This window comes from Eurosta solidaginis, chromosome 2 (assembly GCF_040869045.1).
Source record: "Eurosta solidaginis isolate ZX-2024a chromosome 2, ASM4086904v1, whole genome shotgun sequence".
Lineage (NCBI taxonomy): Eukaryota > Metazoa > Arthropoda > Insecta > Diptera > Tephritidae > Eurosta > Eurosta solidaginis.
In genome coordinates this window covers 293,485,148-293,504,699 of record NC_090320.1, presented here as the reverse complement: position 1 = coordinate 293,504,699, position 19,552 = coordinate 293,485,148, and the positions used below count along the sequence as shown (strand labels likewise).

The window sequence follows — 19,552 nt, the reverse complement described above, 5'->3', positions numbered from 1 at the left end:
ATACTACCTCACGAGGTCCGAATATGCATAATATTCCAAATATAAACCGATTCTCCAAATTCTAAAATGGAGACGAATGTTCTGAACATACGGAATTAATAGAACAGAAGGTCCACTTTTAATACGCGCCCAAAAATATCGAGAGAAGTGTCAAAAGACGCGTATTGACCTCGATAACAATAATTCGAAGGCGGAAATCAACATTTTAGCTCGTTTAAAAGATATTAACGAAAAACCGAAAAATGACCCCTGGTTGCGTTGGCAGCCTTCAGCCGAGCTTATAAAAAATTACCCTGGCCAGTCCAACAATGAGGTGGGATCAAAATTAAATGCGTGCAAAATCCCTTTGTAACAAAATCTTTTTCAGTGCACAAAAACATTACAACAACCACATGAAAATTGCCAAATTCAACTGCAAATATCTCCGGACAGAGATACAATTTTTCTCTTCCGCCTTAGGATTATTGTTGTCGAGGTCACCTCTCTCGATATTTTTGGACGCGTATTAGCAGTAGACTCCTGTTCTAGACTTTTACCTGAATAAGTTAACATTCCCAATGAGTACATTTCGTTATGGCATCTCCATTATTTACTAATGTCATTTTTACGTGACTCGATTTACTAGTCGAGTTTTTGACGTTGAACGATAAATTTTGAATTAGTTTAGGTTTCGTATGTTCATAGGTTTGCGAAAGTGCACGATTCCTTGGTGTCCGTACTTTTCATAAATTCCTTGGTTTCCGTACTTTTCATAAAACCTATGTTAGCCGCACTAATAGATCAAGGCATAGTTAATAAATTCATCATAAAATTAAAATAAATGTTCTAAGGAATTATGCAGTTCAGCACTTATCGGGTATTTGTAAACTGATTGCTTCCTATTTCTACTACTAATATTTTTCAAAAAATCGCAAAGAAATAACACAGTTAACGGATGTCAATTCGATTTGGGAGCAAAATGGCTGCAATTGTCAAAAAATGTGTCTGTCGAGCAAACCTCTTGTGATTGAATCATGGTTCCACATTACTTACACCAATTAACTTTTCGTGCAATCGATTCTTTACCTCATCACGATCATGATATTACAAACCAATTTGATTGGTAAGTCCACGCAAGGGTCAGCTGCTGATAGCTCAAAAACAATTAAGGAGAATCAAAAGCATAAAAATGAAGCAAACGTCCAACATATCATCAAGCAACCATTACAGAATAACTGGATTTTACGTTACAGAGAATATAATAGTTTAAAACCCATCGAAGCGAAGGAACATGACATCTCAACGATTGAAGATTTTGAAAGAATGAACAAATGCGTGAAACCACCTGCGTCCATCAAACTCGGCAGCAGCTATTCATTTTTTAGGAGTGGCATCAGTCCACTGTGGGATGATCCCAATAATAAATCGGGAGGTCGTTTTATTGTAACATTAAATAAACATTTTAAAAAAGATTTGAATCGAATTTGGCAGAAGTTACTTGCTGGTCTTATTCATGAATGTTTCGATTATGGAAATGAGATTTGTGGCGCTGTTGTTCATTTGCCAGTACAAAATAAAATATACCTTAACATGAAAATATATAATTATATTCTTAATTTCTATTCAAATTTACATTGCGTTGCTTAAATTTTTTCCTAGGCCCATTTTGTTAACATACAATTCCCCAGCTCCATTGCAACACCACTTTGTAGTGCACTAAAACAATCGATATAGCCACACTTCTTTTTCTCGGTATTTAGGTTATCGCATTATTAGCCTCTGTACTTAATGAAGGGTCACCAAGGCCGCACTAAAGGCCTTATATGTCTGCAACACAAAGTAGATCAAGAAGTGCGCTGATCTCTCAATGCGGAGTAACTCGATTCGACAAAAAAATTCTTTCAAATTAAAAAAATATATATTTTTGTACAGATTGCAAATGCATCTCCTTTCAAAGTTACAGAACTAGACCCCAGAATCAACCCCGACATATGCAGTGTTTGCATGTAATTAACGCCTCTAACACCCATATCTCTATCTCCCAATCATCTATCTCTCCTCTATCTCTCAATCCTAATGATCGCACCTTTTGGATGGAGCGAAGCACCGCTACAAGAAGAATAAGATATCAAGGTTGGTTGGATTGAAAAATTATAGTAAAATTATTTGTTTTCAAAAATACGAATCAAAACATAAAGATCGGATTTGAAGAACTTGCTAGTGATATAATATCTGGTTCCCAAAACAGTGGGGTTTCTTTAAGAAAATCTAAAACTAAGCATAAGAGACTATTCGCGTCAAATGTTTGCAATCGTAATTTGATATCTCCAATATTCAAAAAGTTGGGGGAAATATTGTTGTTGTAGGGTTCATTAACTGTATTAAAGACTAAGATTATTATAAGCTTAATATCTACATGAAAAGCCCACATAAAAAACGTTTGAGAAAAATTTCATTTGTCAAGTAGTCGATAAATGCTTAACTGGAGTACCTGTCTCCGTAGACCTACCTCCGGTGTCAAACACAGATCAATGTCCGTTGATCTTCGGCCCAACAAGTTGGTACCAATCGGTGAGCTGGGTGTTCAAGTCCACCAGCCTTGGTTTGGCCGAGGAGGACTATCCACCCTCCTCTTCCATTTTCGGGTAATGGCACCCGGTTGCACGGCAACTCCACCACGAGTTCCGTGCTTGCCTCAGTATCCCTCGTTTATTGATTTTGATATCTCGATATCCGATTAACAAGTTAGTCAGATTGAGATATTGTGTTTTGTCGCAATTTAGGAATGTGACCAACCTTTCCTGTCCTGCAGTGTTACAACAATGTAAAACATTGTTGACGACGGATCTGGTTTTGCTTAGATATCGCTTAAAGGCCGCACTACGTTGACAAACAGAGTGAGCTTGGCACCAATTATGCTCCGTATTAAACTCCATCACAATTAAAATCAAGGGATGTGACCAACCTTTTCCGCACACAGACCTGTGAGTGCCGAGTGCCCGCCTCAGCGATGTCTCTCGACATCGCTTAAGACCACACTCGTTGACAAACATTGCGCCCCATATATATATATATACATTTTGGCTTCCATTTTTGCTACTATTATTTCACTCCAATTTTCACTTAATTACGCAATAATTATGCTCCATGTTTCACTCTAAATTACACTCCTACCACAATTAAAGGGATGTGTCCAACCTTTTCCGCTCACAGACCTGTAAGTACCGAGTACCTGCCCCAGCAACATCTTCGCATAGCAGTCGGCCACACTGCAGTGATTTCACAACATCAAATCTTGCCACATTTTTGGATGTGGCCATCCATTCCGCGAACGCCTCCTATTCGCTACGCAGTCTAAAGCAGACTCAAACATCTCAAAAGACGAGATGAGCACCGGCCCACTCGTACAATTATCGATTGTTTTTCGGCTGACGATAGACATACGTTTCATCTTTCACCATCTTTCACCGTTTTTCACCATCTTTCTTCGGTTTCTCCGGTTGCCACAATTATGGGATGTGACCAACCTTTCACCTGCCCCTCAGGGTCAGTTTCTCAATGAAATTGGGTATGCTGTGACAAGCAAGAGACCGAATTCCCTTGACTTTGCACGCCTGTTTCCCTGTTACTTGGCTGTGCCTTTTTGAGTACACAGAAGGGATCTGAGCCATATAATGCTATTCATTACCTCCATGTCCCTTATGCCGGAGAACCCATCTTAACAAAACGTTGTTTCTGGCTCCCAGATCATTAAAGATTCCAATGCATTCATCCACTAGCTTTAAAGTAATTGTGTAAGACTGCAAGGGACGTAAGGCTGCCTGGCTGTCTGGCTGTCTGTCATAATGCGGGTAAACCCCGTGTACAAGCCTGCCGCAAACTTCTATTGCATGGATTTTTGCCTAAAAAATAGTAAGAATAGTGTGGTAGCATCCACGGAAAGGGAGGTATTTCCACTAAAGCACTAAGTGCATTAGGTGAAGGCATTCTCATTGCACCCGTTATGCCAATTAGAGATATACGCCGCCGATAAACGCCGCCGCCGATTTTGGTCGTTTTTCGCACGCCGCCGCCGAATGTCAAAAATATCGGCGCGGCGGCGCGTTACTATAATTTCTTCTCGTTTAGACTGCCGAAAATTGGTCGGATATGGTCGAAAGTGGTATCAACGGATGCGCATCACTGCCAGTTATAAGAAACTAATTGCGAAAATTAATTCTTTCTAGCCATTCAAAAGTTATTTAAAAAAACAGGCGCTTTCGATGTCAGCTTAACGCGGACTTTGCAACACCCAATTCACCAAGTTATTAAAACAAAATACTAAAAGAAAAGTTATATAATAAAAGCTTAAATATCACCTACACGTTACGGCTCCTTTTACAAATGTGAATACGTAGGCACATATATTAACCAGGTGAGGCTTTGTCCTTCGCAAGAACACTCAAAGTGGTGAAGCAAAAGTTGTCCCAAGACAGTCGAACTAATAACCGTGTGTGCTACTACCCTAACGTAGTGGAGAGTCAAATTAGTCTGAAAACTGAAATATCATGAATAGGGGAAGTCAAAGTAAATAAGTGAGTCAAACCTGTGGTTTCGTTTTTATAACAATAACACTATGCGACAAAATCAACTTTTTTTCTGGGTATTGGACAAAACCCACTTTTTCGTAGAGATTGAGGCTTAAGTAAACAAAGTACTATCTCCGTTTTTCGAACTTAGCCTCTGAAGAATTGATATCAGCTAACGAAGTTCGAAGTTCGAAATTCTACATTTCGAAATTTTATTTTATTTTTTTGTTAACGCGCTCAGCAAATTGAAAAAGTAAAGGTCAAAAGTCAGAAGTCAGAGTCTGACTTTTCACCTCGTATAACAGCTGTTATAATAAATTTCTCAAAAAAAGAATTCAGCCCTTCAAATAAGGGAAAAGAGCGCACCACGCCCACATTTTTACTTTTGCAATTTGCTGAACGCGTTAACAAAAAAATAAAATAAAATTTTGAAATGTAGAATTACGAACTTTTAACTTCGTAAGCCGATATCTATTCTTCGGAGGCTAAAAACGGAGATAGTACTTTGTTAACTTAAGCCTCAATCTCTACGAAAAAGTGGGTTTTGTCCAATACCCAGAAAAAAAGTTGATTTTGTCGCATAGTGTTATTGTTATATAAACGAAACCACAGGTTTGACTCACTTATTTACTTTGACTTCCCCTTTTCATGATATTTGGCATATCTTTATTAACTTTTCAATGCAAACCCTGCAAATTTTCCTCCAAAAATATCATGAGTTTCAGGTCTAAGTATAATAATAGTGTGTTCACACAGACGGCTTATTGAATAATAAAGGCAGTTTTCTACTTATTGAGCTCAATCTTCCCTACAAAATTCGAATCTATTATTATTTGATTAGTAGCTAATCGAATGCCTAATGAAGTCAAAAGCACAATGCAACTCTGTTGGCAGCGTTCCGCTTCCGTTTCCGTTTCTTAGTTTTAGGTGTGTTCAGTGCTTAAAAATGTCATTTGTCAAAGTAAATGTAATTGTCTGCATGGCGGAACGATACAAGGTGGCTGCATCGAACAGCTGATTATAACCTTTTTTATTTGATTTGATACATCAACTACCGGCGCAGTACTATTTTGACATTTGTCCATCGAATTTACAAGTACATGGAATTTTTTTTGTTTGTAGGTATGTCACCATGCTCCCACCTTGTATCGTTCCGCCATAATTGTCTGTCTCATCCTTCATACTAATCGAGCAGTTACTTCTGTGTGAAAGCAAAAAATTTATGATTTCATTAGCAGGTGAAATGAGATCATTAAGTTTCTGTGTGAAAACAGTATAAGAATCAGGTAAAATAACAGTTGCATAAATATTGAAAGTGCTATAACTTTTTTGTTTATTGTTTTATTAATATGGTTTCAAAGCAACATTTTCTCGAATTTTTAAGTACTTTCGTTTGGTAAAAACATATATTAGGGGGGTTAAAATTGTGTTAGCTGATCTAATCATGTGAAAACGAAAATGGAAATGTGAAGCTTCTCAAGGCCAAAATAATGACATATCAATTTTAAAAATCGGACGTCAAATAACCAAGTTACAACGAAAAAACCCTTTCCGCTGTATTTCGAAGGATCAAAAAAATAAAAAAAAATTTTCCGAAACCCTCTCAACATAATCTTTAAATTTAGGGGCGGACATTAGCAACCCAGTCTAGTATACATAGTACATATCCCTTACAAGCGATTGTTCAGATAAGAAACTTTTCGTAATTCCTGCCTCATTTTAACTACTAGAACCTTCAAATTTCACCAAATGCTTACGTATATAGCATATAATTTTGTCTGAAAAAGTCAAAGAGATTGGTGGTATATTTATTATATACCCCATATAAACTGTAATTTCTGCCGCCTTTTTAACGGCTAGAAGATACAAATTTCATCAAATATTTACCTTTACGTCATATATTGTTGAGATAACTGAATCGTGGTCATAGCTATTTCATGCAGACCACAAAAAACGTGAAACTTTGCATCCTCACACAAAGACCAGCCTATTTTTGTTTATACTCAGCGTGCTTTGCACTTTGATTGGATAACGGTTGGTTGTACAGGTATAAAAGAATCAATCAGGTAAAAATCATCAGTATCGAAAAAAAAATTTGATTGAGCCCTGTCCGCCGTCCGTCCGTCCGTCTGGCCGTTAACACGATAACTTGAATAAATATTGAGATATCTTCACCAAATTTGGTACACAAGCTTATCTGGACCCAGAATAGATTCATATTGAAAATGAGCGAAATCGGATGATAACCACGCCCACTTTTTATACTCAGCGTGTTTTGCACACAGAGTATATTAACTTTGATTGGATAACGGTTGGTTGTACAGGCATGAAGGAATCCAGATGGATATAGACTTCCATATATCAAAATTATCAGTATCGAAAAAAAATTTGATTGAGCCATGTCCGTCCGTCCATCCGTCCGTCCCTCCGTCCGCCGGTTAGCACGATAACTTGAGTAAATATTGAGATATCTTTACCAAATTTGGTACACTAGCTTATCTGGACCCAGAATAGATTGGTATTGAAAATTAGCGAAATCGGATGATAACCACGCCCACTTTTTATATATATAACATTTTGGAAAACACAAAAAACCTGATTATTTAGTATATACACCTAGAATGTTGGAATTTTACATGTGGACTGATATTGAGACTCTTGATAAAAATTTTGAAAAACGTCTTAAAATGGGAGTGGCACCGCCCACTTGTGATAAAATCAATTTTACAAATATTATTAATCATAAATCAAAAACCGTTAAACCTATCGTAACAAAATTCGGCAGAGAGGTTGCCTTTAATATAAGGAATGCTTTGAAGAAAAATTAACGAAATCGGTGAAGGACCACGCCCACTTTTATATAAAAGATTTTTAAAAGGGTCGTGGACGAATCAAATAAGCCATACATATTTGCAAAAAAAAGCTTTATATCAATGGTATTCCATTTTCCAAGTGGATTTATAACAATAAATAGGAACAACTTCAAATTTAAAAAAATGGGCGTGGCGCCGCCCCTTTTTTGACTGAGCAATTTTTATGTTTCGGGAGCTATAACTCGAAGAAAAATTAACATATCGTAAGGAAATTGTGTACACATATTTTCCTTACAGCAGAAAATATTTCTAGTAAAAATGGACGGGATCGATTAAAGATCATGGCAACTTAGGTATAAAACAAGTTTAAAAGGGTCGTAGACTAGAATTATCAAGTTTTACTGTAAGAGGAAATGGGAAGACATTTTTTTAACGGGCGGTGCCACGTGTTATGTAGAAAAGTAATTTATCTGAAATGAAATGTACAATTAAAGTTCACGCTGAGTATATAATGTTCGGTTACACCCGAACTTAGACACCTTTACTTGTTATACTCAGCTGAGCAGAGCTCACAGAGTATATTAATTTTGTTCGCATATCAGCAATCCGTAACGGCATAAACTAATCGAGATAGATATAGACTTCTATATATCAAAATGATTTGGGCAAAAAAAGAAATTTATTTAGCCATGTCCGTCCGTCCGTCCGTCTGCCCGTAAACACGATAACTTGAGTAAATTTTGAGGTAACCTGATGAAATTTGGTATGTAGGTTCCTGGGCACTCATCTCATATCGCTATTAAAAATGAACGAAATCGGAATACAACCACGCCCACTTTTTCGATATCGAATATTTCGAAAAACACAAAAATGCGATAATTCATTACCAAAGGCGGATAAAGCGATGAAACTTGGTAGGTGGTTAGACCTTATGACGTAGAATAGAAAATTAGTAAAATTTTGGACAACGGGCGTGGCACCGCCCACTTTGGAAAGAAGGTAATTTGAAAGTTTGCAAGCCGTAATTTGGCAGTCGTTGAAGATATCATGATGAAATTTGGCTGTGCTAAATAAAAGTTAGCAAAATCGGATGACGAACACGCCCACTTTAAAAAAAAAATTTTTTTAAAGTAAAATTTTAACAAAAAATTTAATATCTTTACAATATATAAGTAAATTATGTCAACATTCAAATGCAGTAATGATATAGTGCAACAAAATACAAAAATAAAAGAAAATTTCAAAATGGGCGTGGCTCCGCCCTTTTTCATTTGATTTGTCTAGGATACTTTTAACGCCATAAGTCGAACAAAAATTAACCAATCCTTGTGAAATTTGGTAGAGGCATAGACTCTATAACGATAACTGTTTTCTGTGAAAATGGGCGAAATCGGTTGGAGCCACGCCCAATTTTTATACACAGTCGACAGTCTGTTCTTCCGCTCGGCCGTTAACACGATAACTTGAGCAAAAATCGATATATCTTTACTAAACTTAGTTCACGTACTTATCTGTACACACTTTATCTTGCTATGAAAAATGTCTGAAATCCCACTATGACCACGCCCACTTTTTCAATATCGAAAATTACGAAAAATTAAAAAAATGCCATAATTCTATACAAAATATGAAAAAAGCGCGCACGGAGTCACCCCTGGTTCACCTTTATGGCGATTACCCGAATTGCCATCCACCTATAGAACTATGGCCCACTCCCTTTTAAAATACTCTTTAATGCCTTCCATTTGATACCCAAGTCATACAAACACATTCCAGGGTTACCCTAGGTTCATTTTCCTACATGGTGATTTTCCTTATTTTGTCCCCAAAACTTTCAGCTGAGTATGTAATGTTCGGTTACAACCGAACTTAGCCTTCCTTACTTGTTTTTTTTTAATAATTATCTTAAAAATCGCTTATTTATGTATGTACATCTGTTCATTATATATTTCATATCTCATACAGCCGATTATTTATATATTATGAATAGGATAACTTTATTGTTCAGCCCCATTCATGAAAGGTATGAAGACTTCGGCACAGCCGACGACAGTCCCGTCCTTACTTGTTCATACAATACCTTGGTGCAACAATATGTCAGTTAATCGAAATCAATGCAAACTTCTTTGGACTTGACATTCTGCTGCACGGCGAATTGGTTGAATTCGCTTTGCCATCACCTTTTATAGATTCGCCTTGATTGTTAAATGAGTGAATACTTTACAAAACAATTTTTATAAATTTACCTTATTTCCGTCTGTGAAAATTTTGACTGCTATTATCTGGCGGGTTTCCTATGGGGAAACCCGTCCGTATGTGATGCGCGAAAAAAGGTTTGATATTACACAATAAGCGAAATGACGTCTGATATTTTAAATAATTTATAATTTTTGTTAACACTATCAAATATGATTGCTTTCGTTTGAGTTTGAATTTTGTATAATTACGAGTATTAAAAATTTGCAAGCTCTGTTCTCACTTAATTATAATTCAATTTAATTTCATCACTTAAAACTTTTGTTGTTTTAAGCTCGTATGTGATATGCATGCAACTTTCCAGCAAACAATGAATTTTTCACACAAGCAACTCTTTTAATGTTTGTTTTTCTGTTTTGCTTAAAGTTATCACACCGACTGCGAAAATCACGTCCTTTAACAACAACAAAAAAGTTTTCGTGCCACACAATTACGCGCTTAATTATCCACAAAATCGGCGAGAGCGAGGAGTCGCTTCAAACAACGGAGGCGGCGATGGAGTTAGATTAGGCAGGTGAGTGCTACAAACAACAAAAACAACACAAAATATCAATTGCAAAAAAGAGTACAAATACAACAATACCTATCTATGTGCTTTGATGAAGATAATCACACACACACACGTGTAATTCAGTTTTTGTTTCGAGTTTAAATATTGAAGAAAACGACGAAAAAAGTGCTGCGGTGGTTTGGTGGAAAAGTTATGAAGTACACTTAAATTGCACTTTTCAACTTTGATGCGCGCGCGTACTACAACAACAGCAATTGGAGTTTTCAAACTTGTGCTTACATGTGAAATTTAGTTTTTTTTTCTTTTGTGAGTATGCATGTGAGTTCAGGTGTGTTAAGTTTTTGTGTGTGGAAGAATCCGTTTAGATTGAAACACTTCAAACTGTTGAGGAATTTCTTTGGCGTTGAAGAATTTGATGTTTTTATTAGAAGTTGTGGTGTTCAAGTGACTGCCAGTAAATTTTCCGAACTTTTTACTGTGGTACAGAGCGTAGCTAGTGTGAAAAAGCGAAATATTTCACTTTGAAATTTGTATGTAAGTATTTATTTTATTTATACACACAATTTTTCTTTTTTCTTTTATTTTTATTAGTTCTTCGAAAGACAAAAACTTAACGAGTTTTTTAAATAAAACTCTGTTGGTATTTTTTTTTGGAAATTTTATGTATTTCAGGTTATGCACATATTTAGTTCAAAAAAAGTTCTAGTCTACCCATTTCAAAATGTTTTATTTTTATAACTTTTTGTGCTTTAAATATTATGAATGCTATAATGACTGGTCGTCTTTTTATTCTGAGTTATTATTCACTTTGTCATTATGTTTATTTTAGTTATGTAATTTTTTCATTTATGTACAACTTTTTTTATAAAACCGATTCTTTTTTTTTTAAGTTTGTTCAAAGACAAAAAGTGTAGGATTTTGTAAGCTCGAGGCCTTGCTTTGAATAAAACACTATGTTAGTATTCATACATTTATTTGGTCGATATTTCGGCTTCAATCTGAAGTCATTTTCAAGACTTTTTTAAAAACACAACATGAAAAGAAAATAAACAGAAATATATAATTTATATCACATACATACATTTATAACACTAGATCGACTTACTTGCATGGAAATGCCTGATCGACTAATCAGGTGTTCTAACAAAATAATAGGAAGAAGGTGGAAAAAGGAAAGTAAACAATTAGAGTACCGCAAGTATAAACAAATTTTAGGGAACCGTATAAGTAAACAAAATTACACAACAACAATCATACACAGAGAATTTTTAAGAAAAACAATGCAACAAAGCAAAATGTGCATAATATCCACATAATAAAAGACAAAAAGTTTAATGAGCTTTTTTAAGCAAATTCAAAGTGGGTATTTCGCTCTTATTTTTATATATTTCAATTGTGTCAAATTTTCCATTAACATATTTATGTGAAACTAGTAAGAAATGTTTATGTTTTTTTCGATTTCTTGGTTTGCATATTTTCACTTCATAAACTAATTTTATTTTTCATGTCATTTTAAAGGTTTCTCACTTCACAGATTATCGATAACTTTGAAAATATCTTTGTTATAGGTCTACTCACATCACCATGATTATCAATTTATCTGTTTAGAAACTATTTCTGTCAAGTGTATTTTGTTGTTGTAAGAGTTTAAAAAATATAGAACCTGATGAGCACGCCTACGTGAATAGACAAAATTTTTTTATAACTCAATACAATTGTTTTTGTTAACTCAATACTTTTGAACTTGAGTCCACTTAACTAGTCGACAAGAAATCTGTTCTATGACATCATTCCACGCATAAAGCTCCCTGATGTTCAAAAATTCAAAGTGCTTATACTGCAACGTTTCTTGGTGGGGCCCAAATATTTCTGTTTATACAGCAGGCACGTCTATTTGAAAATGGTGAAAACGAAATGTCTTTATTTCATGGAAATTATTTTGAAATCTTTCAGCTCAGTTCAAAAACCTGACATTCTGCCATATTTCGCAAAATTCTCTACTCTCGGAACTATTAATTTCGTAATATAGCCCCGACGTTATTTGCAGGTTGACATTTATATCAAATAATTCAACAATATGTCAAAAATTGTCTTCTACCTCACCCTCCGAGTCAATATTCCAACTCAAACGTAGTGTGAATATTGAAAATTGTCAGCGTATATTCGTATCATAGCTCAGACGGCATTTATATTAAAACAGTTCAGCCTGAAATGGTGTATTCTTTCTAACACCCCAAAAATTTTACGTTTTTATATATCTCGAAAAACTTTCTACTTTAATATAGTCTGATTGATATTCGATTCATCGGAAACCTAACAACTCGAAATTTTGGTATTCCTCGAAAGGCTACTTTACTTCTGAATTTAAAATCTGGATAAAAGGTACTTTTATATTGAAGATGCTAACAATGGAATGTTAAAACACTTCAAATAGATATTCGTTATATTTTCCCATATAGCAAAAAAATCTGAAAACATGCCATACAAATTTTCTTCCTGTTCCGTAACTCAATAACCTGAAATTTTGTCAAAGCTCGAATAATTGTCTATTTCTTACCAAGTGATTTTATATTCTGAAACGGACGACATTTTCCTATTGAATTACATATCGAATTTATCTCAAAAAGTTAAGCTTTGTCATATTGAATATGAAAATTCATCGCAACATATTTGAATTCATATCAAAGTATAACTTTATTTTTTTACTTACGAAAAATATGTAATTCCTTCATATCTCGCAAAAGTTCTACATGTTTTATTTCTGATTTTAGAATATAAAAGGAAGCTTTTATATTGATATACAGGCTTCCAGGAAACCTAGGGCATCATGCTCTATTGCGAACGAAAGCTGGGCCGAACGATTCGTCTCTTAACCATTTCGTATTCTATATATTTTTCGTTCGGCTCTTACGTTTCTAATGTTATATCAGGGAGAGGCCGAAAGAATTTTTAAAATTTTGCCATATGTCACTTATTTAAAAACTTATAAGAATCCGTTTCGACATTTCCATTTAAATACAAAAAAAAATAAGTTTGAAAAGTACCAAATTAAGAACAGGAGCATGTATATTCATTGAAATGATGGTGGCGCCATAATTTGTGCGTTGTTAATTCATTCAAAAGTAAATATTTTGTATAGAAATCAATAAATTTTTGTATTTTTGTTTTAAAATGTCAAATCCCTTCTTCGTTTTGTTTAATTTTCGAAATGGAGACTACAACTTTTCTACGTTTTTGTCATGTAAGAACCAACTGTTCTGCTGTTGTGATCGTTTTTAAGAATATACATAAATAGACAAATGATTCGCTTCAGAGACGAAACGAGCATTCGTTTCGCAATAGAGAATTGGGCTTTTCAATATTGGAATAATTATCAAAATATTTAAGATTATATGTATATTTTCATAGCATTCCTGAAACATTTAAGATTATATATTTTCATAGTACTGAAATGCAAAAAACGCTGAAATTTAGACATATTTCGAAACTTTCCTATTTTCTTATTCTAATTCTACTATCCCATTCCTGAAGTTTCAATATTTGAATTCGGTATTTTTACTTAAAAATTGGTTTCTCTTTTTTCATAGCTCAAAACTTGAAATTTTGCGTGATCTAGAAAAATTTTCACTTTCTTTACTGCAAATATAACGTTCTGGGTGAGGTGGAGTTTTTGTGTACGAGTTATATTGAAATGCACAGCATATGTTGGTTGTCGCCTGTCTCAAAAACCTGAAATTTTGTCACATCTCGAAAACTTGTATGCTTTCTTGTCTTTCATATTAGAGCTCAGATTTAAAAGTTGTCCTTCATATCAAAAACTGAAATTTTGTCATAACTCGAAAACTTGTATACCTTCTTATCCTAATACTACTATTCGATTCATCATGAGAAGTCTAAGGGCGTCATTCTCTATTACGAAGCTATCGTTCGCAATAGAGAACGAAGCTCCAAACAATTGAATTCATACCAAAGTGCAGCTGACTGAAACCTTTTCTCTTTTTTCATATCTCAGTTACCTGAAATTTCGCCATATCTCAAAAACGCGAAGTCTTTCCAGGTTACCAAAAACAAATTTCTCTTTCCAAATTAAAGCTCTGGATCAAAGGATATATACTTAAGGGTTCAAATTCGTATTTGTATTCAAAATCATATACATACTCAATTGCATTTTTGGTGTCTCAAAACTTTCGAACGTCGTCATATCTCAAAAATCCGAAATTTTGTTAGATTACCACGAACAAATTTCTGATTAAAGCTCTAGCTCAGTGGAAATATTGGTATTGGGTTTCGTATCAAAACCTTCCAGATCAAATACTTAGTTGTATTTTTCACATCTCAGAATCTTTGGATCATTGCCATATCTGGAAATCAGCAGATTTCTTGTAGACCTAGAAGTAGCGTAATGGTTTTTTTTATTAACACGCTTTTATTAGCTTGACCTGTATGTAACGGAATTTTTGAGCTTAATTTTCACCGGTTTCTAGAAGTCTGATTAATTTGAAACTTTGCATACGTATCAAGGACCGATGGCAATGCATTAATGTGGTGGTGCGGTGACATAAGGTCAACGGCCATAAGGTCAATGGGCCTTATTACCACTTTGAATGGCCATAAGTTTGATTGAAACTTTGCACACGTATCAAGGCTCGATGACAATGCATTAATGTGATGGTACGGTGACATAAGGTCAACGGCCATAAGGTCAATTGGCCTTATTACCACTTTGAATGGCCATAAGTTTGATTGAAACTTTGCACACGTATCAAGGCTCAATGACAATGCATTAATGTGATGGTGTGGTGACATAAGGTCAACGGCCATTAGGTCAATTGGCGTTTTTACCACTTTGAATGGCCATAATTTTGATTGAAACTTTGCACACGTATCTAGGATCGATGACAATGCATTAATGTGATGGTACGGTGACATAAGGTCAACGGCCATAAGGTCAATTGGCCTTATTATCACTTTGAATGGCCATAAGTTTGATTGAAACTTTGCACACGTATCAAGGCTCGATGACAATGCATTAATGTAATGGTGGGCTGACATAAGGTTGACGGACATAAGGTCAATTGGCCTTATTACCACTTTAAATGGCCATAAGTTTGATTGAAACTTTGCACACGTATCAAGGCTCGATGACAATGCATTAATGTGGTGGTGCGGTGACATAAGGTCAACGGCCATAAGGTCAATGGGCCTTATTACCACTTTGAATGGCCATAAGTTTGATTGAAACTTTGCACACGTATCAAGGCTCGATGACAATGCATTAATGTGATGGTACGGTGACATAAGGTCAACGGCCATAAGGCCAATTGGCCTTATTACCACTTTGAATGGCCATAAGTTTGATTGAAACTTTGCACACGTATCAAGGCTCAATGACAATGCATTAATGTGATGGTGTGGTGACATAAGGTCAACGGCCATAAGGTCAATTGGCGTTTTTACCACTTTGGTAAATGGCCATAAGTTTGATTGAAACTTTACACACGTATCAAGGCTCGATGACAATGCATTAATGTAATGGTGGGCTGACATAAGGTTGACGGACATAAGGTCAATTGGCCTTATTACGACTTTGAATGGCTATAAGTTTGATTGAAACTTTGCACTCGTATCAAGGCTCGATTACAATGCATTAATGTGATGGTACGGACCGCTGGCGTTTCGAGGTTTCATCACTCTCGACTAAAACTTTTAAAATTACTTGAACTAAAAAACTAAAAATAAATAATAGTTTTAAAAAACTAAAAAACACGCTTTTATAGCTAACCGAACTAAAAAATAGAAAATAATTTTCAATTAAAAAGAGTTTATATAACAGTAGTAGAAGGTCAAACCATCATTCATAGTTAATCACCTCAAAATAAAATTATAATAAAATTCAAGTTATTAACAAAATAATTTAATTCACAGTAAAAAGCGTGGGGTGCTTGATATTGAATGTTACAATCATTCTATTGGCAACTATCTGAGAGGGAAGATATGAAATGTAGTCAAATGCACCCCACGCTTTTTAATCTGAATTAAATTATTCTGTTAATAACTTAAATTTTATTATAATTTTATTTTGAGGTGATTAACTATAAATGATTGTTTGACCTTCTACTACTGTTATATAAACTCTTTTTAATTGAAAATTATTTTCTATTTTTTAGTTCGGTTAGCTATAAAAGTGTGTTTTTTAGTTTTTTAAACTATTATTTATTTTTTACTGTTAAAACTTCATATTGCAGGAGAATTTCCAAATTTTTAACACCACACACTGTCAATGTTTCATGGTTTTTTTAACTTTCAAGTTTTTTGTTTAACCTTTGCAGTGTTTTTAAATTTGATTTTGAATATTACTATTTTTGCTAGTTTTCCGCACCGAAAATTTTTAACGCGAGCGTTTACAAAAGAACAACGATGATTCAACTGCCACACTTGCCACAAACGCAAACAAATTATTATTATTGTTATTACTTTTTTTTTCAAACAAATTTAACCGTATAACGGTACATATGCGTGCTTACACATAAACAGTTCGCTAGCGAATGATCTAATATGTTTCATTGCTGTTACTCTAATTTGAATTGATTATGTTGTGCGACCAAATCTTGGTTGGAGGCTGGCGGCTGGCTGCTCTTGTGTGGCTAATGATGACGACGCGCGACGGCAGGCACTGTGACAACTTTTGTAACTGACAGCGACGATATTGCTGCTGTTGGCTGACTGTTAGCTTTGCTGGCTGTAGGAAAACGACTGATGATCGAACGTGCCACACAAGACACAGCTGTAGCAGAAACAACAACAACCACAACAATATTAATAAGTTTCAGAGCAAGAAAAAGGGGTTGGGAGGCAGTGCGGCGCCTTAATGTAGGCTTCTGCTGCTGCTATAGACTTTGATTGCCTTTATAATGATAATGGTGGTGGTGGATTTTTGTTATTGCTGGCCATGCTTATGGGGTGAGTTTAGTATTTTTTGTGCTTTGTGTGTTTTGTTTGTTTGTCTACGTTTATTTGTGCGCTCATGGGGCTGTCCTTATTGCACACATTTCCCCTTAGTGCCACTGAAAATTTCCCGCTATTTTTGAATTGTAACACAATGCGTCTGTGCAGACTCTCCGTGGATGCGTTATTACTTATAACTTTTTTTTTGTATTTTTGTTGTTTGTTTCATAAGAAATCAATTTAATTTTGCCAAACCTACTTACCGTCTTGCTCAACTCTCGGCTTCACTACATTTCCTTCATACAATCAGTTGCTAAATCTCATTAAGACTTCAGGGACGGATCTCTTGTAGATTGTTCTTGGGCTTTGCATGTAATATGTACAAAGAAAGGCTATTCGATTGACGATAATGTGACATTCACATTGCTCAATAAACTCGAGTTAATTGCCCATTTTGGAGTTTTACATTACTGAGAAACTCTAAACTCGAGATTATGGCGCAATGTGATGTTATGTCACTCTTTTTTTATATGCAGCGTGGTATTACATACTAAAAAAAACTTTCAAATGACCATATACATTGGTTTCAAATCCAGTAATTTAGGGGAATCTATTGGTAAAAAATCGTTTCATTTGGATGGGTCGTTCCTTGATTATAGGACTTTTTGTAAAAAGGCCGGAAAATTCATGATTTGTCATGAAAATGTTGTGGGTATCACCAGGATCCCATAAACTTCCACCGGACTTGTTCGACTCAAAAAAGAAAATAAAAAAAGAAATATTAGGAAATAACTATCCCTTCTTTATTTTTATTTTTTTTTTTATTTTTTTTTATGAATAAATAGTTTAACTTTTTTTTTTCTTTTGCCTTTTGTTTCTTAAAAAAAATATAAATTTCTTTATTCTATTTACTCCTCAAAAATTTACTTTTTTAAATAGCATTGACAAATTGATATTTGATTTAGTATTTTTAGGCTCCAATTTTTCTTGACTGTTCCTTATTTCTCAAATATTTCATATTACTCCGCTTTGTTACTTTTAATACATATTACACTTAAAAAATGTTTTTTAACCGGGTTTTTTTTATATTGTTTTTTTTTTATTTTTTATTGGTTTTTTCTGTTACTTTTTGTTTTTTCTGCGGTTTTATTTTTTCAATATTTATTTGTTTATTTTTTTTCTTTATAAATAAAATAATTGAACAATTGTTGCTGTTATATCGGCCTACTGATTTGTAAGATCGCGAGTTCTAATCGAACTCAAGGCCTGACAATAATTTTTGTATCATTATTATGGTTATGATGAATTTTTTCCTAATTGAAAAACAGTTTTTAAAATAGAATAGAAGAAAGAAAAAATTTAGACAATTGCCAAGAACTATGCTTTTGAGAGAATTTCTTTTATTTATTTTCTTATGCAAATTTTTAGTTTCAAAAATAATAGTAGGTTTTTTCAAAAACTCTTTTTTTATACCTCCACTCTTTCTCTCTTTTATTATGTTTCATTACATTTTACACGTTTCAAACAATATTTTTTGTACAAACAGTTTGCTTTTTTCGTTGTATAGTTATAGTTATAGAAGTTATAGAAATAGTTAGCTTTATTTTAGTTTTTTCTTTTACTTCGTTTGTACTATTCCCTTTTTTTCTAGGTAAAAATGCTTTGGATAATCTTTTTCAACTGTTATTTTATATATTTTTTTAGATATTCTTATTTATTTTCATGACAGATTGTATAGCTATACAGTGAAATCCCCCATTACGGACAGTCCTTATAACCGGACAGCTCCAATAACCGGACAAATTTTGGGCACACAGGTTTTTCATTAATTTTTTTATACAAATATCATCCTAATAAATGGACACTCTAATAACCGGACGTAGGCAAAGTATTTCAAACCATTTTCATAAAAAATTTCTCATAAACGGACAAAATTCAAAAATATCACAAGCAAGCTTTGTTGTTCATTATAAAAATGAAATAGGTGATTCCCCTTTTAACATGTATGCACATATTCAAGCCGTGTGTTTCAAATTAAGGATAGTTTTCCATACAGTTTGTTAAGTCAGTTTCATGCGAATGGTTGCGTTCAAAGTTCGTAATAATATGGCGCCGAAAAAGAAGTTATTTTCTATTAAAGAAAAATGGAAATTATTAATGTTTTCGAAAAAGATAAATTATCAGTACGTGGAGTTGCAAAAAGGTAAAATATAGTGATAATAAAAATGTAGCTTTCAAATGCGTATCTGGTGAAGTTTCAGATGTAAACCAGGATGGTGTCGAACAGTTTAGGACAAAACTGTCATCTCTGTTGACCAGTTACAAGCTTCAAGACATTTACAACGCAGACGGAAGTGGACTTTTCTTTCGTGCCTTACCTTACGAAACCCTCGTTCTTAAATCCGAAAAATGCGTGGGCGGTAAACTATCAAAGGAAAGACTCACAATTTTGTTCTGTGCTAACATGGCTGAAGATAAGG

General features: G+C 34.4%; 1 protein-coding gene across 10 annotated transcripts in view; it reads right to left on the bottom strand.

The window, feature by feature from the left end:
* Positions 1-16,841, bottom strand: part of Drgx (Dorsal root ganglia homeobox) — a 251,495-nt gene extending 234,654 nt beyond the window's left edge. Inside the window, exons 1-3 of one of the 10 annotated variants that reach the window (XM_067768580.1) lie at positions 16,352-16,841; positions 11,233-11,267; positions 9,607-11,060 (exon numbers count right to left, since the gene is read on the bottom strand). The gene's annotated coding sequence lies outside the window, so the exon portion shown is untranslated. Of the gene's footprint in view, positions 1-9,606; positions 11,144-11,232; positions 11,268-16,351 lie in introns of all 10 variants that reach the window. The other 9 variants (XM_067768576.1, XM_067768578.1, XM_067768577.1 and 6 more) reach the window with 9 other exon arrangements.
* Between the last annotated feature and the right edge of the window lie 2,711 nt (positions 16,842-19,552).